Source organism: Rhinolophus sinicus, chromosome 1, assembly GCF_057876585.1.
Source record: "Rhinolophus sinicus isolate RSI-liver-muscle chromosome 1, RSI-T2T, whole genome shotgun sequence".
Lineage (NCBI taxonomy): Eukaryota > Metazoa > Chordata > Mammalia > Chiroptera > Rhinolophidae > Rhinolophus > Rhinolophus sinicus.
Window position 1 is genome coordinate 84,975,532 of NC_142501.1, and position 23,840 is coordinate 84,999,371.

The window sequence follows — 23,840 nt, forward strand, 5'->3', positions numbered from 1 at the left end:
ATGGAATGAAATGAATCTTGTAGTTATTTTAAATATGGTCTCTGAAAATAAATGAGTAGTCTTATGTGAAAATACTCATTTGGATTCTTACTTGCCTTGGGCTGTTGGTACAAATTCAAGTACTATGCTATGTAGGTTTTCTATATATTTTGAATGCATTTCTAAAGTGTCCTGGATGAAAGCCATGGTGTTATATGAACAGCATGTCATTTATTACTTTCATTACTCATAGTTTAAAATCTTTCTTGTTGTCTACCAGTGTTTGGTTTTTTGTTTTGTTTTGTTTTTTAATACAACACAGATACTAGAAGTTGGTCACAATTTCATTCAGCCTCTATATGGAAACTTTTGTTTTTCATAGGCTACACTTTCATATAATCCAGCAATTTGAAGACGTAATAGAGTCTATGGCTTATTCCAAATCTCAGTACATAGAAAAAAGAAAGTGCAATATAAGAAAAGTTATTTATTTAGCAACTGGAAGGCTTTTTTTTCTTTTTCTTTTTTTTTTTTTCTTTTTTTTTTCAGTTTTTGTAATTCCCTTGCTGGATGCTTTTGGTTTTTCTGTGTGTGTCTGTCTGTTTTGACTTGTATCTTTATGCTCTGGCCTGTAGGCTGTTACCAGGTGGAAACTTGAAATCAGTATCTGTGAAACCTGAGAAGATACGCCTCCATCCTCCACCCTCCCCCCTGCCCTCCTCAAGCCAGCTAAGTATACAATTCTACAGTAAATATGCTTTTGCCTTGATGAAACTTGAAGGAATTAAATTATTGAATGAGTAACACAGGGGGGAACTGTGTTATCAAATCATATTTTGCTTTATTTTCCAAGCCCCGACTCCCTAATTTTAACACCTTATCCCACTCCTCTTTTCCTTGACATTTAAGAACCACAAAGCTAGTCATTCTGATGGTTTAGAAAAAGACAGGTATTATTTTCCCTGGACATTGGTGCAAATGAACCCCTTCAGTGGACTAATTCATTTCTTCCTCTGATATCCACTTGTATGGTATTTATCTCTTTCTTTAGACCTGCAACCACTTGTTCATATTGTAGTTATTTATGTACAGCTCTTATCCCACACCGTCCTCATACTTGTAGAGCCCCCGCAGCCAGCACAATCGTGGCACATAGTAAATCCTTAAGAAACACTGAATGACTCCATAAAGACAGTGATGACTATTTTGCCCTGTCCTGGTTTGCTCCTCGTCAAAACCCAATCCTACTAAAATATATCTGATGAATAACAGCAATAAATGTTGAAAGAGGGAGGGAGAGAGAAAGGAAGGAAGGAAGAGAGAGAGGGAGGGAGGAAAGGTGGGAGGGAGGGAGACAGGGAGGAAGGAAAGAGAGAAATAAGGGTATTCAAGAAAAAGTAGAAGTAGGACAGGAGAGAAGACATGATACATAGATCATCTTAATTTATAAAGCAGAACCATTATGGTTAAGGTTCACATCTGGGCTCTTCCCTCTGATAGTAAGCTGTGTCAACTTAGACAACTTACTTCACCTTTCTGAGCTCAGTTTCTATATCTGGAAAATAGACAAAAATTATCGCCTAATTCGTAACGTTGGAGTGAAGATGAAATGAGGCAATATATATACAGCATGTTCACTCAGAGCACGGCCCCAGTAAAAGGAGCTCTTTTTAAATGAGCAAGGGAAATCATATTTACTACCTGCATTTTACAGATGAGAAAGCTGATCTCTAATGATCTGCCCACGAGCACAGAGCTGGTAAGAAGTACAACAGAAAGTAATACCGAGGTCTGCTATCACCTAATTTAATTTTCCATTACTATACTACATTTTAAGAAAGATCAAACTCTTAAGACATAGAAACTTAACTATCAAAATTCTTGGATAACATGTCTTTGCAGACTATTTTAAAAATTGTGACCCAGTTATAACTCTTTTTAAATTCTATATTTGTGCAGAAATGGACATTTCTGTTTTTTAAATTTTAGTGAGAACCTCGTCTCCAAAGCCTCAAGGATTTTACCAAACATCATTTTATTTAAAATGTGTACCTTTAATCAGATGTTGTTACATATGTTGTCACACCCTCTTATAGATAGAAGAAACTAAGTCACAACAGTCATACACAATTAAGTCACAAAGAAACCATGGGGCTGTCATCAGAATCCAGGTCTCTTGCAATCTAATGGAAAATGGAACAATTTTGAGGCTAAAAGCCGTGCTTGTATGGAGACCGCTGAAACTTATCCTGGTTTGGAATGTGTGGGGGTCGGGTTCACAGAAACCTTGGCTGCTATATAGATATTTGAAATATTCAAATTCAGAGCACATACCACATCTGCTGCTCAAACCACTTAAACTGTGATTTCTACTGACAACCCACTAGTTAACAGGGTAACTATATTCTCTATGCTGTCAAAGTTCATTTCAAGGCTAGTCTCTCTTGTTCACTGACATCAGCTACAAGTGATTTAAATTGTACCTGCGTATTAAGGATGTGAAGAATGCCAGAGCCTAGAAAGGTCTCCTGACACCCTTTTATTTTCTAACAGGTCTAAAAGCAAGTGATTATCTTCACAAACCTGGTGTGACCAGATTATTCTTAGACTGATTCTTCACAATCAGGTCAGGGGCTGCAATGGGTTGTCTGACTCTTTCTTTTGCCACCCTAGTCAGATTTTTCTCCTTTAGCCAAGAACGAAGGCTGGGGTGCAGTTCGGGTCAGCCTTGAATGGGTGATGGCTTGAAACAAAATGAGGTAGTAGAAAACTGTTACCGTGGCCATTATTACCTGTCTTCTCCACAGGACTCCACTCCCCGGACCCATCACCGCTGTGTTCAGTGTCCTTGTGCCTTGTGTAAGTAACTTAACTTCTCTGTTCATCAGGTTTTTAACCTATAAAATGTGGATAACCATTGTACTACCTACTTTATAGGTTTGTGGTGAGGTTTAAAAAGTTTTCGGCATAAAACATTTAGAGCTGCACCTGACTGATCTCAAATGATATATAAGCGCTTGCTGTCACTGCAGCTGCTGCTGCTCTTGTGGTGGCTACTGTGGATGGGTCAGTCCAACAACCAGACTGCATCCGTTTCCTGGCTCAAGGTGTTTTCTGCTGCGCAATGCGCCAGACCACCTAAACCATGATGTAATTGGAAAAACAAGGACTCTAGAGTTCGATAAGCTGGGGCCTAAACCTGTACTTTGTACTTGTTAAATTACCTGGTTTTCTTCATGAATAACATTTTACCAGGTTCCAAGTAAATCCCGGTGGAATCCATACATGGACTTCATAAGGGTCCAGAGACTCCAAAGTGAAGAATTTCTACTCTGAGCGATGAAACAGAAATAACAATAGAGATAAGGACAGGGTAAGTTATGAATGAAGATATGGAGATATGTACCTCTCTTTAACCCAAAGAAGTATTCCGTTCCTTAGTTCTCTGACTCTTCTTGAATATCCAAGAACATCTCTTTTATCAATTGCAGTCAGAATTTTTATTATTCTTTCTATGATACTGATTAATTCATTTGTACTGGGACAACAGGCCAACACTTATTGAATATGAAGAAGCATGCACAATGCACATACCTCTCTGTTAAATACAAGGAAATTTCCGGTAACCTATCAAACAATCAGCAAATATTAACTGAGGAACCACTATGGGAGAAAAAGTTAATACTAGGCCCTGTGGAAGATACCAGAAAACAAAAGTATAAAGTGAAAGGCATGACTTCCAAGGACTGACTGCGTAAGGAGATAGGGCATAAGCAATATATACATAGACATTTTAGAGTTATCATACCAGACAACTTATAATGCATTATGTAATTATAATTCCTGGCCAAAGTAAAGTAGGATATAGTTAAAAATAGTCATCTTAGCAAGTCAGAAAAGGGATTAAGGAGAGATCACTTTACACAGGGGTAGTTAGGTAAGTGTAAACGGAGAACAAGGTACCATCTGAGCTGAATCCTGAAGGATAAAAAAAATGGGAAAGGAAAAAGACAGCTTTTTAGGCTGGTGAAACAACTCTGTCAATATCTTGGAAATGGGAAAGCAAGAGACAATAAATAAATCAATGCAGCTTAAGTGGACGCTTTCTTTCACAGAAGGCTGAGCTCTGTCAGGTGCAGCTCTAAATGCTGTGCATCTATACAGCAGCCAAGGTTTCTTTACTCATCCTTGAATATTCAACACTGCTATGGAGTCTGACATGATGAAGTCAGACCATTAGTGTAATTCCACGCCTACGGTACTAACTAAAGGAGGATGAAGAAAGAAATGAGGGTAGAGTCTGACTGTGGAAGAATTTGAAAGTCTCCTACGGAGCACTTCATTTATTCATTCATTTGGTGATTAAATCGTGCCAATTACTGTGCTAGTAGCTGGATGTTATCAAAGGGAATTGAATGAGGTAATAACATGATAAAAGTTTTATTTTAGCAAATCAAATCTAGCTAGTCTATGCAGGGTAGTGAAACTAGAATCAAGGAAACATTAATTAGTAGGTTATTCCTTTCATCTTGGTGCATTAATATCTTCGTAACAAGAAAATGAGCATGGCAAAAACAAGACTGCTGCTCAGGAAGCTGATGCAATATATTAAAGATAATATTATTTTTAATATGCAGTAGTTAATATGCAGTTGTAAAGATAAACGCTTGGAGAACCTATTCCGTACCAGGCACTTCGGTGCATTATCTCAGGTAAGTCTCATGATAACCCTATCAGTTCAGCACTTATCAGAATCAGTTTTAAAAGAACAAAGCTAATGCTTGAAGAAGTCATGTTTTCCACACTCTGTTCCCTTTACCACTCCAACCAGCTGCTTTTGTTATGTAAGCAATGGTAGGGAAATTGTTCACTTCTTTGCTTCCATCTTTATCTCGAAGGAGAGCATTATTTAAATGGCAAAAGCGCAACAAACAAAAATGACAAACTAAAGCTCTGGATATACGCAAAAATTCTAAAATGAAACATTTCATCTGAGTTCATTTTTTAGGGTACAAAAATAATTTGTGGTCTTGATAGTGACTGTAACATGAGTAATTATTAAGAAATCATGCTCTTTGAGTGATAGAATTAAAAAAAAGGGGGGAAAAAAGGAAGGATTAACATAGAATCTTTCCCTGTGAATTCTCCCGTGGGAAGGACACTATTTTAAGGAAGGCTTCCCACACAGTGATGGCAGAAATGCTGATATTGTACAGATGCGACCAGCTTTGGAGAGGCACATGTTGAAAGTGAGTGGAAACCACAAAAGAGAGAGATAAAAGCCAGACATTACCTGAAGACCACCTCCTAGCTGCACTCTTGTCTGTTTACTTATTAGTTGACTAGGGCTGCTGGAAATAAGGCCTGCTACCATAAATTCACCAAAGTAGCTCCTTTGGAAGTGCTATTTACTTCCTTTTCAAACAAAGAAGACCATTAAAAAAAAAAACGAAAAAAAACTGTGGCCAAACACAAGAGATAGACTAGATGAATGTGCAATGCCTGAACTGTAGACAGCAAAGGAGACCCTGTACTTGTAATTTCCTGAAACGAAGGCGATCGCTTTTCTTCACTCGCTTTTCAAAAAGGTAGCACAGTGTGATAGCTAGGCACAGAGACCTGGGGCCCAGACTGCTCAGGTTTGATTTTCGGCTCTGCCACTAAACCTGTCTGTGACCTTAGGCAGTTTCCCCATGGATATTACACAGGAGGATAAAACAAGTCTGTATTTGTAAAGGGTATAGAACAGAGCCTGTCACATAGGATAAGCTGTGTTAAATTCATGTCAAGTAACAGAATTTCAGAACGAACGGAGGATTTTCAGAGATTGTTTTCTTCTCTGTCTTGCCTTTGATTCATACTCTAGCCTGAAAGTTATGTCCTGTTTAGTTTGGAGCATTCAATTGCAGGTCATGTCTGTGCAGTGTATATTTACTGCATGGCACCTACTTGGTCTGTAAATATTCTCCTTTCCACTTATCCTGTATCCTAGGAAAAGCAAATGCTCCTCCACAGAATATAGCCACCCAGAATTTAAGTAGGCAAATGGATGAAAAGTTTTATTCTAATGCCTAAACTGGAAAATAATGACTTAGTTTAAAAACTTTTTCTGAGATAGTTATTGCCCCTTGAGAACTATTTGATTTGATTCAAGTTGTCCCTTCAATAACAATAATCTCTCCTTTCTAACAGGCTTTGTTGAGGTATTTCCTTAATAACTCATGAGATGAATTTTTTGATATAGATATATATTAACATGAGAACAAAGTGGAACACGCATTCTCATTTAAATCATACGAGTGTTTTTACATTTGGAAATGATCCTGTATTTTTAATATATCCACTTCAAATGCTTGAGGAAATATGACTGTTTAGAAATAATTTATGTGCCCATTTTTTATGCAGTGATGTCTGAGCATATTATTTATAAAAGCATTGAATCATCAGTATGTGAGCTTACTATATAATTATGAGTCTATGGGGATAAGAAAAGAAAATTGAGGAATGATCACATTTGGTGTTTCAGGTTTAAATCTCCTTGGAGCTTTCTTCATCAAAAGGTTGGCTTCTCATGAAACATCTTCAATTTTGGAGGCCAGTTTCAATACCTTCCCTAGCATTACTCATGGTCTGAGACAATACAAAATCCAACTCGAAACAAAGTATTTAATTCTTCCCATAAGCCAAGAACCATAGAAGTTTGTGCTATCAAAACAGCTCTCTGAAATAGGTGATTTGTTAACCTTCTGAATGATAACATTATGTGCCTGTCTGTGGAGAGTAAAACCACCTAGTAGTAAAAGCTGCTGAGAGATTACGGGAAATACCATGAAGATTATTTTTTGTTTTCCATTTCATGTAGTTGCAAATCTTGTCGGTTGTCAGCTGGCAATTAAAACGTGGTGGTATCAACATTACATTAATCAGTACTTAATGATGCCATTGCAAATCTCCTGGTTTTAAGGGTGTTTTTTTTTTTTTTAAAACTGTGGTTAAAATATACATAACATAAATTTTCCCATTTTACATTTTAAGTGTTCCATTTAGTGGCATTAAGTACATTTACAATGTGCAATCATTACTACTATCTGTTTCCAGAACTTTTTCATCATCCCAAACAAAAACTCTGTACCCATTAAACCATAACTGCACATTTCCTTCTCCCCTCAGTCCCCAGTAACCGCTATTTTACTGTCTCCATGAATTTATCTATTCTAGATACCACATGTTAAGTGGAACCATAAAACACACTTTTTAAATTGAGGACGAAAAAATAAGTTTTTTTGCTGTTGTTTTGACTAAGTATTTTTTGTTTGTTTGATTTTTGTTTTAGATGGGGAAAAAGTGGAATGGGAGGAAACTATCAGAGGCAATGAAGGTGGACAGTTTCTTCTGAGAGGATAACTTGGCTTCAGTCAATAAACTCTGATAGATGGACCTGGGAACTTGCTGTAATTACGTCAAAGATGTAATTTGAAGACACCTAGCATTCTTCATTAAGATCAATAGCAAATAAAAGCATCACAATTAAAATGTACAGACTTTCTGTAGAAAGTAATATAGCAAAGAAGCTTTACTATCACCAAATGTTGTTTACGAAGACTGAGGATAGAATTTAAAGACCAGCTAATGCATTTGGAATAACAGTGCTGACTCCTTATCAGTAGGCGTATGTTTTTAGATCTGCTCAGTACTGCTAACTGAACATCAGTAAAATATCTGTGTCTTACAGCAGTTCTGGGAAAGAAGGAACATAAAGATATGCTTTGTGACTATAACATACACTTAAACTAACTTGGCAAGGTCAAATAAACTTTTAATCTGGATCTTACTAGAAATATTTCCTACAGCAAGTAACTATTTATGAAAGTACTGAAGACAATATCTTCCTGAAAAAATAGCACATATTTCTGTGAAGTGCTTTTAAATTTTCTTTGAAAATATTGAGCATGTTGAAATTAAAAACGAACCACTTGAATGTTTCATTCCAAAACAATAGAAATAATTTGAGTGTCAGGTAAAGATTTTTAGAAAAAGAGATCAGTACCAGAAAAAAGCTATGTTCAGAGACGTGAACTTACTTTCATTCGTAATTTAAAAAACATAATTCAGTTCACTCCAAACTTAATTTATGCTAAGGCATCCTGGATATTCATATCAGAATGAATGCCATCAGAGCAGGGATATCTGTGTCTTTTGTTCAGTACCATATCTCTTGTGCTTAAAATAGGCATGACACATAGTGGGCCAAGGTAAATTGTTGTTGAATGTAATTAGCCTTGTAGGACTAAGGGTTCCACAAACCTTCAGTTATTCCTCTTAACACCTATAAGAATCTGTCTTCACTGGCAAAGGTCTCTTGGTTTGGCAAAGGAGCAAGTCCAAGTTCCACTTGAACTCAATATCCTTGCAGAGTGGTGATTTTTGAGACCTCAGTCCTTCCGGCTTCTCTGCCATGTTCCAGAGTTGAGACTTCATCATCTCTATTTGTTTTCCAAAGCACCAAAAATGATTCTCAGGCACCCACACATAGAATCGCAAACCCTCACCTGTGTAAACTTCCGTATGTGCCTCTTCACTTTCATTTCCGTACCTCAAGGCATTTCCACACCACACCTTTTCCATCATGACCATCATTTTTGCCACTCAGTGAGCCTCAAAATTCAGTTGATTTCCAACATCATAACTTTCTATCTTCTCTGTTTTACTTAATGATTATTAATCGTTGATCTAAATAATATTAGAGTCTGCAAAACCACATTATTGTATGGTAACTGTATTTCTGTTATATGCTTAAATAAATGTATAATTATTAGAATTAAAACTATTCATCATTGGATTACATAAAATCATGTTGCCTACTATCAGTGGTAGAGGTTTTACCTTTTGGAAAATATGTAATAATCCCTAACCCAATGCTCTTAAAACCAAATTCTAATGTTTCATATTTAAGTTAATGTTAGTAATGATTAACCCACAGTAGATGTCAAGCATACAGATATTTGGGGGCTTTCTACATAAGGCCCCTTTAGTTTGTTGGGATCAGAAACATATCCCCAGTTTCCTATGTTTGTGAGGTAATTCAAACCTCTTTTCCAAATGTCACAGAGATTCCCAATAACAGAAACCTAAAGGCTGCACTAATTGCATTGCCTATGTGTTAAACCAATTCTCTACGGATCCCGGGATGATTACCCACGATGCTCTTTTTGGGTGATGTTACCTGGAGCAACAGAGTCTAGGCCAAGTCTTATGTATGTTCTAATTTCGCATGAGATCTTCCTAAATAGATTCCTTATTTTAATGCATTATCCTATTTCCAGACTGGCTCGTCAGTATTTTCCCTGGCACCTAGGACTGGAAGAAAGCTTTATCAGAGGATCTACCTTCTGGTGAACCTGACCTCAGACATCTCTGATTATATACATCCGGCTCTTTCTTCCTTATTTGGCTCCTCCGGAACTGTCATGGCGTCAGATGCATATGGGAGTCCTAGTAACCACAATGTAAATGAGATGATAATGACATTAAAATTAGCTACCTGGTCTCAGCCATAGGGATTAGCCTTGTTGGATGAAACTGGTTCTTGTTTTTCTCCAGCTGCATGTGCCAGATATAGTTACTTGTTACTTGTGTGACCAGTGAGGCATGTCACTTTGTATCATCGAGGAGGTGGTCAATTTCTTAGGCTACTTACCTTGCCTCACACTTTCATGACCTAATCACCTTTCAGTGGCCCCACCTCTAAATACCATCACATTAAGGATTAGATTTAAACATGAATTTTGGGATGATACAAGCATTAAGTTTATAACACACTATAGCACAACTTCTCATATGAGTATTTACAAACAGTTGTAAAGTAAAATAATTATAAGAATATAAAAATTAGCTCTATCACGTCATTTTAAAAACTTGTTATAAGATTGATAAAATATTTTTAACTTTGTTTATTTTCCTAAGATGATGTGGAGGCTGTTGATTTTAGATCTTTCTTCTTTTGTAATATAGGCACTGAATGTCATAAATTCCCTCTTACCACTGCTTTTACTGCATTCCACAAATTGTGATTAAGTTGTCTTTTCAATTTTATTTACTTAAAGTATTCCAAAAATTTCTCTGTTTGACCCAAATATTTGTCTTCTTTAATCCAAAAGTTACTTAGACGTTTATTGTCTAATTTCAAATATTTAGGGATTTGTCAGCTATCTTTCTGTTTGATTTATATTTAAATTTCATTGTGTCTGAGAGTATACTCTGTATGGTTTTATTCTATTAAATTTGTTTAGGTGTATTTTATGTCCTAGAATGTGGTTAATCTTGGTGACTGTTCAGTGTGATTTTGGTAAGGATGTGTACTCTGCGGTTGTTGGTTGAAGTACCCATAAGTATCAATTACATCAAGTTGATGCTGATTGTAAATATATTCTGATTTTCTGCCTGATGACATTATAAGAATAAAATATTTTATTTTATCTTCATTTATTTACTTATTTTTCTCTGATGCTCTTTCTTTAGGTAGATCCAACTGTGTGGCTGATATCATTTTTCTTCTGCTTAAAGAAATCTTTTAACATATTTTGTATACAGGTATGCTGGCAATGAATTCCTTCAGTTTTTGTTTGTCTAAGAAAGTTTTTATTTCTCTTCCATTTTTATATTTTGAAGCCAAAACAGTACTTGGTAAATAATAGATACTTCAAAAAGATTAACTAAATAAATTGATATGTGAATGAATGAATAAATGCATGGAATAAATGCATCTATTCTATTGGAATTTTAGGTATGCCAAGAAGAGCCGTCTCTTCAAACTATTTCACCAATCGCCTGCTTAGGCTGGAAGTTCTTTGGGAGTTTCACAGATTTCAGTCTGGACATTTTTTCACACTTCTGGAATTGTATTAATGCAGAGAAGTCAATACCACTTAACAGTCCAGCAGAAAATATCCATAAACCTAAATACAATTGTTTGAAGACTGTCAATACTGGCAAAATTCACATATTTACCTTGGTAAGATTTTCTTCCTTGTGAAATTTTGAAAAGAAAATGTCATTAATATTATTAAGTCCTTTCCTTTATCACAATTATATCTGCATATTTTAAAAAAATAACTGCTGAATTATGTTTACTGAAGAATTTCCATACATAGGTTATTAATCCAATGCCTGGAACATAAATAGTTCTTAATAAGTAGTATTTTCTAATTGATTCAATAAATGAATGCCTGGGCTTAACCCACACATTTTTTTGAGAGATGTGGGTTTGCTATACTGCACATCTATCTCTTGCTTTACAGCAAGAATCAGTAAACTTTTTCTGTAAAGGGCCAGGTATTAAATATTTTAGCTTTGTTGTCCATAAATGTCTATTGTAACTATTCACTCTGGCATTTTTTAGCAAAAGCAGCCATAAACATTATGTGAACAAGTAGTCATCATGGTGTGCCAAGAAAACATTTTTTTTTTTTTTTAATCAGGAAGTGGGCTGGATTTGGGCCATGCACCAGGGAGTCTTGACATTTGTCCTGTGCCCTATAGTTTTCTATTTCTTTCTAATGAACATTCCCTCTAGGATATTCCATATACACCTCAATCTCAGCATGTTGAAAACTGAATTTATCACTGTTCAACAACATAAACATTCTCTGTACATTTTCCATTTTAGGAATTGCCAAAACCATTTACCCAAATAATCAACAGTCTAAGTATTCTTCATATGATACATCTCTTCTTTACCTTCACTGGTGCTCCCTTCATTGAGCTCTCCCTCACAATGCGGCAAACAAACTATTGTTATAATTTGCCTCCAATGTTGCCTTCCCCTAATCCATGATCCAATAAGCCACCATGATCCAATAAGCCACCATATATATACACTTTAAGAATCTTATTATGATATTTGTTTCTTAAAAGCCTTCAAAATTTACATAAAGATAATAGATAAGAGGATAAACTTTCCACATGATCTTCAATTCAATGTTACTTCATTTAATTTTTTGAACAATCAGAACATCTAGCAATATTGGATCTTTTATTTTTTTTTTTGCCTAATTGAAAACATTTAAGGAAAGACATGCGATGTGTTTGCCACAGCACCAGGAATCATAATCCATCAACAGAGCCTCAAAAACCATCATATCTTATTAATAAATGAATTAATATCTCTCAAAATGATTTCATATGTCCTTTAAAGTAAAATACAATATAGGAGCCCATAAATCCCCATCCTCTAGAAGGAAAGCTCTATGAGGGCAAGAACTTTGTCTTGCACATTGCTCTATCCCAGCCTCAAAACAATGCTCATAGTAGACACTCAGGATATACATGTATATCAGGTGAGTGATCAGAGACAATGCTAACTTTTAGAATTGGAGAGAGAAGGGAGCTGGTGGGACCCTCCTCTTGCTTGAAAACTGTGTTACAAACAAACTTGCCTGTGTTGAGTTAGTGGCAGAGAGAGTGTCCATCTGAAAGAGCACACACCTCTACTAACAGGATCATTACTACTCACCTCCAAGAGTCCAAGGCCATTTTAGAATATCAAGGGTGAACATCTGGACTTTTATATGACATTCAACAATTTTAAATATTTGCCAAAGTTCCTTTTGGAATAATTTCAAGTCTAAACAGAACACAATTGCAGGGCACATACACCCCACAATCTACCCATTTGCAACACCTGAACTCTACTTTTGATGGCTACTTAATATTACAATCATTATCAGATCTTCAAATCATTATCAGATCTCCCTCTGATATCAAAAAAGGTTAGCAACATCGTTGCAACAAGTTTATGAACGATGTTGCTAACCTTTTTTGATATCAGAGGGATTATTCATTATGAATTTATACCAACTGGACAAACAGTTAACCAAGTTTACTATTTGGAAGTGCTGAAAAGGCTGCATGAAAAAGTTAGGTAAGAATGACCTGAACGTTTTGCCAACAATTCATGGCTCTCACATCACGACAATGCACCAGCTCACATATAACTGTCTGTGAGGGAGTTTTTAGCCAGTAAAACAAGTAACTGTATTGGAACACCCTCTCTACTCACCTGACCTGGCCTCCAGTGACTTCTTCTTTCTTTACCCGAAGATAAAGGAAATATTGAAAGGAAGACACTTGGATGACATTCAGGACATCAAGGGTAATATAATGAGAGCTCTGAAGGCCAATCCAGAAAAAGATTCCAAAATTGCTTTGAAGGGTGGACTAGGCACTGGAATCAGTGCATAGCTTCCCAAGGGGAGTATTTCAAAGGTAACCATAGTGATATTCAGCAATGAAATATGTAGCATTGTTTCTAGGATGAGTTCGCGTACTCAATTGTCAGACCTCGTATATATCATGAGTGTGCATACTCTGTGCCTTGGGGTCTGTGTCTGAAAACATAAGAAAACAACAACCTCCTCCCACAATTGTGTGATCATATAGTAAAATAATGAGTCCCACAATGGAAAGTTTCTTTATAAATGATAAAGTATTCTACGGGAGTACTTGATTATTTGTGTTGTTCCATGGCTCTTTGGTACACTAAGTTTCATCAAAGCTACTAACGCTTAGCTCTGAGTAATTTCTGTCGTGTTTTGTTGTTTTTCATTTGTGTAATCACTTGATATTTGTCCATCCTTTCAATAGGCTATAGGCTAACAATCCCATAACAACTGCTCTTTGCAATAGAACAAGGACAATACTTTTCAAAAGCATTTCAGAGGCAAAGCAGTGAAATTTGTTATTGAGGGTATATTTTGTACAAGACTCCTGGATGTCTTTGAGCAGTTTTGGAGCAGGTTCAGAGTACATAACCATGAGTGTGAGTGAGGCCTTAAATCTAGCCTTTAATCTATTATTATTATTATTATTAATTATTGTTATTACTTAAAGGGTGGTCCCTCTTCTAATTCACCTGCTTAAAATGAACACCTTTTTATTTCCCATCAGCTCATCCTTCACAAAGTCTGTGCTAGCACTGAAAGTGACACTTTTCTTATCATGCTATTGAGAAAAAAAAAAAAAAAAGAACTGGGCTTTTCAGATATGTCTAGATAAAATCAGGGATACTGTTTCATCTTTAAAAATAAAATAAAATCTCGGTCTAGGACAAATAACCCTTACAGTTCTTTATTTATTTGAATTAATTAAAAAACAATAATCCATAAAGTTTTCATAATGGGGCTGGAGAGCTTTGTTCTCTGATATAGGGCAACAAAAGTTACAGAGGGGTTGTTGCCAGAAGAGTCACTGATTAGTTTTAGAGAAAATGCACTTTATTTGTATGAACAGAGATTATATTAACGTACGAGAAAAATCTATAAACTAAGTATTTTAAATTGTGAAATTCATGTTAAAAGACCTAGAAATACTCATGCACATGATCTGGAGTGAGGCTTTCCTGGAATCAGGAAAACGTCATATTCAAATTTCTTTTCTTCAGCAATTGCTGTAAATTTGTAAAAACAACATCTCCTATTTATTAGTGCCACCTTTAGTTACACTGTATGTGTTTTTCCTGGATGATTACTCAAATTTTTGCAATCTAGTCTGTAAATGAAAACATAAACCAAAAGTATTTATTACTAATCGCGTGTACTCACTTCAGGGAATTTCCATTTCATAGAAGAGTGTGTTCCAGATGTGTTATAATTTACTTCTCCTGGAAACATTGGTAGAAAAAGAAAACTCAGATTCTTAAGTCATCATCTCAGAACTTGTCTGAGAGCAGAGGAAGTGGTCCTCAGGGCAGAAGCACTCTGAAATTCTTTCTAAATTTTAGCCTCCAGACACCAAGTAGAGGCAAATGTGGTCAAGGATGGGTAGGCAAATAAGTAAAGTACATTCAGAGGATCCAGAATTCTGTGTCAAAGCATAGCCAAATATCTTCCGCAAACTGGCTCTCAAGAAGCAATGAAAACAAAATATATATACAGCATAGATGAACTTTTTGGAATACAATGTTGTAAATTATTATGAAGAAATCAAGGAGTAATTAATATTATTTACACTTTCCTAATGCTATCCCACCTGAAGTCCAAGGCACTCATGTCTTCTAGTTGGCATAGGTTCCCTTTCCAGATAGAACCCAAGTAAAAGGTCCAATTTGTACTCAGTGAAATGGGCATAAGGCATCTCCATTTCAGAAGGGCAATTTCTGTCCTAAAGGCCATAATTAACCTCATCTATTAATAGCCGTTTTTACTAGTTTCTAAAATAGAACAAGTTCATCTTACTGTTGTATTTTTTTACAAAATGTTTTGGTTTTGTGCTAGATTAAAAGGTAGAGTTAAATGGACATGATACATTGTTTTGGACTTCTTTTGCTTTGGAGCAATCTGTAGTTTTGTAACCAGTTTTTACTGACAGAGCCACAGAATGACAGTGTGGTTTAAAGTTGCCTATGATGCACAATGTCTTCATGAAAAAAATGTTACAGAAATGCTCTTTCTTTTCCATTATGTTCAGTTTCTCCAAATAGCGGACATGTCACTGAGGCAAGAGGGTTATTTGAGTCTTTCATACTTCTTTCACCAAAACCTCCTATAGAGTATTCCTCAAAGTATATTAATGGCAAGTTAACCACTTACATCAAAAAGTCTTTGTCGTCACTCCAGCATAACATCTGGAATTCGTGCCAGCTCACCTTCTAACCTAGTCCTTAGACCCCAGCCTGTGACTCAGCCCTTGTCCATTTGGGTAGAGGGAGAGAGTGTGGTGTGGGGGTGAAGTGTTTGCTTTTGCAACCTGTATTAGTTTCCTATCTCTGCTGTAACAAATTACCACAAACTGAGGGGCCTGAAACAACACAAATTTATTATCTTACAATTCCGGACATCAGAAATCAGAAATGGTGTCACTGGTTTACAATGAAGATGTAGGTGAGGCTGCATTCCTTCCTAGAGATTCTAGAATAGAATCTATTTTCTGGCCTTTCCAGCCTCTATAACGCTACCCACATTTTGGGCTCATGGCTCATATTCACAGGTTCTAGGCATTAGATCGTGGACACCTTTGGTGTCTGTGGGGAATCATTCTTTTACCTATTACAGAGTCTGACTCAAATTTGAATCCTTGCTTCTCTGATAGTTGAACATATCATATTATCTACTGAAGACTTAGTTTCCTGAATAGAAAAATCTGGACATTTGTGCCTTATAGCAGTGATAATGACCATTTATTAAACATTACGTGCCTAGTATTGTGCTCAACTGGATGGAATTAAATGATCTCAAGTGTATAAGCCCTGGGAGTGCTTTTCTATTCATTCTGTTTCCTCCCATTTTTATCCCAGAGCTGTGGGTGGCAGCATTCATTGGTGAGTGGATTTGCCCTTAGTAAACTTCATTTGTTTTCTTGAATGGTATGTCCTACTGCTTTGAGTGAGGATGGGAGAAGATATAAAATATGGACACTACCAAGCCCATTTGGCTATTCACCTAAACCACATCCTTCAATCTAGGTTTTATTTGCAATTGAGCTGACATATTTATCCTATCATTTTATCTCCTATATGCAAGATGAATTTTATTTCTGACTTCCTGAAAATTCTGTATCCCTTCTATACTGAAATTCTGGATATACTCACATCTCCAGCTGGGACTCAAAGGCAGATCTGAAACCAAGGTCTTAATCTTAACTATTAATCATCCTTGCTTACATGCTACAATTATTTTAAGGTTTAAATAATTTTATGGGCCAATATCTTACTGATAATAAATGTTCAATAACTGTGAATTCCTGCCAACTGCCCTATGAGTAAAAGGAGAATCAAGTAAACTAGAGCCTTTAAAATATTACATAAGGTAATTGTTATATTAATCAATTCTTCATCTGTGGGGCAAATCATTTTCAAGCTAATAGTTGATTGGTTTGATCATTCATTTATTGATTCATTCATTCATTCAATTATTATTATTTTTTTTACTTCCTAGAGAAAATATAAGTAAATGAGTAAATACGAAAATGAGTAAGACTAAGTAAGGTTTCGAGCATGGCATTTGTGGTTTTAAATGAACATAGAAGAATGAAATCCAACTATGTCTCTATAACTCTCAGAGGCAATAATTCTCTTTTTTTTTTTCTAATATAGAATAACATAACTAAAGAAGATAAACTGCTTGGGACTTATAATAAATAATACCAGTTCAGCTTTGTAGCCATAATTTTTACTTTCATGATCCCAGAATGAATTCATCTTTATATCTCCTTACAATAATATGTTTTGGTATTACTCTAACAGACAGTGTCTGAATATTACATCTCCTATAATAATAAGTAGGCAATGCTAAGAAAATTTTATTTGCTTTTTAAAAATATATTTGTGGACAAGATACTCTCCAGTATTATTAGGCTTTCCGGGGAAAGCTAACTACTAACACTTACTGACAAACTCGTGACAGGCTTCTTTTTCTGCTACAGCTGGTGATAAGTTTTTCAGATCAGTAGATATTTCTCAGGACATCAAATGCAGGATGATATCAGCCTGTCCCGATGGGATTAGTCTGCACAGATATTGGTGTTTTTGAGGAAAAACAGTGACAGATGTTATATCATTCACTTTTGTCGTTGGGCAGATTTATATACGGTAGGCATGCATTACCACATAGCTAATGTTAAAACCAGAATCTCCACATGTAAAAATATACACTGTTGGTTTAAGAATGATGAATACCTGCTGTATCATCTTGTGCTGTAATAATCAAGTAGAATGTGGAAATTTTGCTCTTTGGAAAAATAATTTGGAAAGCCAGCCCTGATTTGATTTTTTTTTCAACTACAAAATTTGTGAGCCCTTTTATACATGGGTTCTTTTGATATTTGCTTGAGGGTGTGATGATTTGCAATGTAAGATCACATAATAATTCAGAGACTAAGCTCTGGAGTCAGAAAATCAGAACTTGAATCTGAGTCATCCGTTGGAGATGCGTAACCTTGAGGAAGTCGTTGAACTTCTCTAATATTTATCTGTAAATACTACGTGTTAGCCTCAGATATCATAAGCTTTTATAAGTCATTTTCATTTCTTAACATAATACTTGATATACAGTAATACTTTTTAGGTATTGTTACTACTTTATATTAGTTAGGGTTTGAGCAGAAACAGAACATTCAAAGTTTCCAACTGAAAAGACTTTAAATGAAGGGATTACAAAGGTGTGGTCAAGCTATAAAGAAACTAGAGGGAATGGGTGATCATCCAGGAACCAGCGACAGTTGGTGGTTCCATACAGAGAAAAGGGAAGGGACAGGGGTTATCAGAATCCAGGGAAATCTCTAGCCTCACAGTGGGTGGAGGAGGTTACTGAGTAAGTGCTGCAGCAGAAGCAGGGGATACAGTCATTGACACAACACACTTGGCGAAGAGAGAGGTGAGAAGAATCAATGTTCCCCCTGCCCTGCAAATGTCTCTTCTTTGTCAGACCCAGTGGAAGCCAGAGACTAAGAAAGCACCGTAATGGAATCCATAGAGGTCAGCCTTCTGGGCCACAGGACAGGTCAGAGATGGCTCATAGAGTATAGTCAGCAAGCCATTAACTTAACGATTACCTCCGGAGGTCCCGTATCTCCTACTGCATGAATTGTGACAATCTAGGCCTGTTGGCCAAGCAAGTGTTTTCTCTGTCCTATCCAGGACACAGCTGTGGGCTCCACCCAGCCCCATTGCTCTGGAGCCAGCTACTCTGTTTTAGTCATGTGAAATTCTTTAAACGTAAGCATCTTGAGGTCACAAGTCCACAAAACTTCCCTGCACTGGAAGCCTTCTCAGCCTGGCCTGGTATTGGAAAACCATTGCCAAGATTGCTTAGGTATGAAGACAAGGTGTAGGCATAGCTGTGTGATTGTATTGAATCTTTTCCCATCTTTTCTGAGATGAGCAGCCACACTATCACCGCATTTACCTCTCCCAAAGACACACTCTTCGGACACAAGAGTATTTACTTTGCTTTTCAGGGTCCTTAAATAAAACTCTGAATAGAAGAGGGTGAATTTATTAAATATAAAATACTTGTGAATAGCTGCCCTCTACATCCGTAAATTTAGTTTAGGAACTCCTTGTCATGTGGAATGATTGGTACTTTTAAATTGTTTCAATTACAAAAGTATTTCAGGAGGAATAAGATACTGGCATAATGTGTGATTAAACAAAAAACATGTTTTCATAACATCTCTATTGCTTTAGAAACAGCTAGATATAATTTAAAGCCGAAGATTGAGGTAAATTTTTGACTGTACTACTCACTAGCTCAGAGAGCCCATGTAACCTCACTGTGTGGCCGTGCTTTCATCTGTGACATTCGTGTATTAATATTTGCCCTGCTCTAGAGAAGAAATCACAAAACAGATAGGAAACTCTTTATGCAAATTATAATTTATTTGAGAAACATTCTTTTTTCTTTTCTCTCTCTTTCTCTTTCTCTCTGTCTTATCTTTATCTCTCTCTCTCTCTCTCTCTCTCTCTCTCTCTCTCTCTCTCTCTCTCTCTCTCTTTTTCTGGCAACAGAAACTCAGTTGTCCTCTAACTCAGGAAAGCCCTGGGGTTTTTGTCATAAGTTATCATATTTTGTCATGTATAATGTGCACTTTTTTGCCCATTATATTTGTGAGGGGAAAATTAAGGATTCACATTATACATGGGTAATATTAATTCTGTATCTATATAAATGTTTTTAATTCTTTTATTAATGCTTATGAGTTAAAAGTGAAACTCTAGAAATCAATAACGATATGCAAAGTAATACCCTGGAATACTATAATTGGTTTTGTTGAATTTATGATGAACTTGCAACAATGAAGAGTTCTTGGCCCTCTATGATACATAAATATTGCAAATTTGTTACTGGTGCATAAAGTTTCTTGTACCTTGTATCTGTTCTTGTGTTTTGTAATTATTTGTTACATAAAATTTCTTGTGCCGTAATATCTTAAAAAATAAATGCTAAAATTCCTTTATAATACAAAAAAACAGGTACCTAATGCAAACAAATAAAAATTTGAATTAAAAAATTAAAATAAAATATTTTTCCCCTGAAAGTTTAGGCCAAAAACATGGGTGTTCATTATACACAGGAGTACATTTTACAGGGCAAACTATGGTACTTATTAACTACTTTTGAGACTTTAAAGAAGTCATATAACTCTAAACAGATACTAGATACTTTTAAAGATATATTCTTTTAAAAGCATATTGAATAAAATATATTTAATTTTATCTTTCATTTTTAACTTTAAATGTGCAGTGTTATTTAACTATGACCATATTTGATAGTAGTTATGTTTTGAGACCTGGTTGGTTTTACAATTCCTTGCTAAGAATAATATTGTTTCAAATAATTTGATTGATAATGGTTAATGCAGTGATGCTGTTAGTATAACTTCAAAAAATGTTTATCTTCATTATAAAAGAATGATATAGTATACCAGATGGAAATTCACTTACTCCTTAGGGGTAAGGAATGCAAATAAAATAGCTATGTAATAACATGGTCCAGCTGCACTTTTGGGTTTAGCAGAGGCCCCAGTTGTGATGTGACATCTGAAAGTTTTTTCACAACATATTTTTCCGTCTGAAATTTGTCATGTCCAGATACAACATCTGCCAAGTTACAAAAATCTACACAGATGCTAGATTTTTAAAAAGAAGGGATTTGTACAAGTTAGGAATTGTTCAATAACTACTCCTCCCCCCAATCCCCCTAAAAAATGCAATCCAACAACTCAAAGAAATGTTGTTAAATAAATCTATAAAATAAGCAAATTTGAACCTGCTCTAAGAGTCTTTTCTTAAGTTTTATTGAGATATAGTTAACATATAACATTGTATAAGTTTAACGTGTATATTGTGAAATGATTACCACAATACAATAAGTTAACACTTCCATTACCTCACATAATCACGCGTGTGTGTGTTGAGAACATTTAAGAACTACTCTCTTAGAAACTTTCAAGTATAATACAATATTGTTAACTATAGTGACCGTACTATACATTAGATCCCCAGAACTTATTCATCTTATAACTGGCAGTTGGTACCCTTTGAGCAATATCTCCCCAATTCCCCCACCCCTAGTTTCTGGCAACCATCATTTAGCTCTCTAAGAGTTTATCTTTATTTCTTTACATAAAATGCATCAAAATCCCCTGATAGAGGGAGTTTGCAGATATAAGTGTTCGTGTGTGCATGTGTGTACGTGTTGGGGGTGGGGGGTGTTTTCAAAATATGGACCATTATTGGGAAACCCAAAAGTGTTCAGGAAATAGACATTCACATTTTCATCACTGTTCAAAAGGTCTCATGCTTGGTGGCTCTGCATCACTGACCCTCACAATACTGGGTCAGTCAGTTGGTGTAGTGACGGATGTTATCAATTATGAGTCAAGTGAACTGAGTTTAAGTCCAGATTCTCCCATTTGCATGCTTTGTGGCCATGACGACCATCATTAAACTTTGTAGACCTGAGGCTCTAAAATGAACTAAAGAATCTCCAAGGGCACTCTACTTCTGAAATACATTGGAACTTATTCTAATTTTGGAATTCAATTATATGTGGCTTACATTGGCAAAAAAAAAAAAAAAAAAAAAAAAGTGGCCTCTAAATAAAAGGTTTTTAAAAATTATGATAGATTTTATTTTTAAAGCAGTTTACAGGAAAATTGTCCAGAAAGCACAGGGAGTTCCTGTATACTCCCTGCTCCCTTCTCATAGTTCCCCCATTATTATTTTACAGGCTTTATCTTGCATTAGTGTGGTGCATTTGTTACAATTGAAGAACCAGTATCGATCCATGAACAAAAATTTATAGTTTCTATTAGGGTTCACACTTTATGTTGTATAATTTTGACATGTGCCTAATCTTATGTATCCATCATTACAGTATCAAACAGAATAGTTTCAACAACCTTAAAAGTGACCTGTTTTCCATCTACTCATTCTGGTTTCCCACTGAACCTTAGGAAACTGATCTTTTCACTATCTCTATGGTTTTACCTTTCCCAGAATGCCGTATCGTTAGAATCTTATAGTATATAACCTTTCCAGATTGTCTATCTTCTCTTAGCATCACGCATTTCAGGTTCCTTCAGGTCTTTTCTGGCCTGATAGTTTATTTTGATCACTGAACAATATTCCATTGTATGAATGCCTACTGTTTAACCATTGTCCTATTGAAAGACATTTGGTTGTTTCTAATTTTTGGCAATTATGAATAAAGCTGTTAGAAACATTTGTGGACAAGTTTTGTATAGCTATACAATTTTCTTTAGGTAACTATCCAGGAGCATGATTGCTGGATTGTATTTTCAGGCTGTGTTTTAATATTTTGTAAGAGACTGACACACTGGCTTACAAAGTAGCTATATCATTTTGTCTTCCCACCAGCAAAGAATGAGAGTTTCCATAAAATAAAAATGTTTTTATTTTAAGAAATACAATCTAAATAAAGTCAGTCAAAATAGCTCCTGAGGATGAATAGTTTAATAAATAAACATCAATTAGCTTATACTTCATATCAGGAATTGTTTATACACAATAAAAAAGCATTTAATATATGTCTAATAGAGTTGTTTTACAGACTTTACCATCCATTATATATATATATATATATATATATATATATATATATATATATATATATATATATATAATATATATCTTTTTATTCTGTATACATGATATTCTGTATACTAAGATACTCTGTATACATGAAAAATTGTGTTTTTGCATAAGACCTTTTAAGAACACTTTTAGCTACATGTGTTAATGTTTACTACATTTCATGTATGTTTATGTTACTGCAAGCTATGTATACAATTGCTGAGTCCCAAGAATTTCTATAACACCTCTGAGATAATCACAAGTCAGTGTTGATATTATGAACCTCAGTACTTGGCCTCTACTTGATGCAGATGTTTTCTAGTGATTGGACATGTCTTAGTGAGATTCAAGCACATAACAGTGAGGATCCCATGTATAAAATATTAAATTTTTCAGGTCTCAACACTAAACTTTGGAGCATGATATTCTTTTATAATATAACTGTTGATTTCCTCTCTGCTTTCACTTATTTCTACTCTTCATATCTAAGACTCCAGATACAAAGAAATAATTGACGTAAGAATGTTTGCTTTAGTCTTGAACTTCTAGAAACCAATGTTCTATACTGGATTTAGATGTAAGTCCTTGAGTCAAAGTGTGTAGTTGAGCTCCCAGTTTCTGCAATTTGGGTATTCAAAAATGGGTAACTCATTTAACTTTTATTAGCCTCAATTTCCCCACTTACAAAAACTACTTCCAACGTAGAGTTGTTACATGGATTAAATGAGACAGTATCGCTAAGCATTTTAGCATTGCAGAGATAGCAGTCAAAAAATGTTAATGAGTATGCTCTTCATGTTTTTTCAATTGCCTGTACTCTTTCTCGGCCTCATTTATTTATAAAATGCCCTCAGGGATCTTCCTTGGCAAGCCTTCACTCTCCCCCACTAGCAGGTTGAATGAGTTCTCCTTGCTAGATGGGTGCGTCTTGTTCCTTTATCCTAAAACTCATCACCCTATATAATTTGTTGTCTTTATGTTTCTGTCACTAATATGTAAATCCCTTGATGTTATAGACTCTGAGTTATTCCTTTGTTATTGCCAGCAGTGGAAACACAGAAGTTGTATCACTTAGGAATCCTTCAGTTAAAATAACAGAAAACTGGACTCAAGCTCAGCCCTAAGCCAACAGAAGAACTTAGTGGGATAAATAACTGAAGACCAGGCTTTAGGTCAGGTTTGACCCAATGTCTCAATCACATTACAAAACTCTCAATTCCTTTTTATGCCTCAGTGCCTTTTCAGTTCTGTTTCACCTAAAGGCTGCTTTCTC

At 35.5% G+C, this 23,840-nt stretch overlaps 1 long non-coding RNA gene across 1 annotated transcript; it reads left to right on the top strand.

Annotated features, from left to right (window-relative positions):
* Positions 1-1,359: 1,359 nt before the first annotated feature.
* Positions 1,360-10,460, top strand: LOC141570068 (uncharacterized). The gene is made up of 2 exons (XR_012493881.2): positions 1,360-2,838; positions 7,313-10,460. It is a non-coding gene; the product is annotated as an uncharacterized LOC141570068 (long non-coding RNA).
* Positions 10,461-23,840: the final 13,380 nt, after the last annotated feature.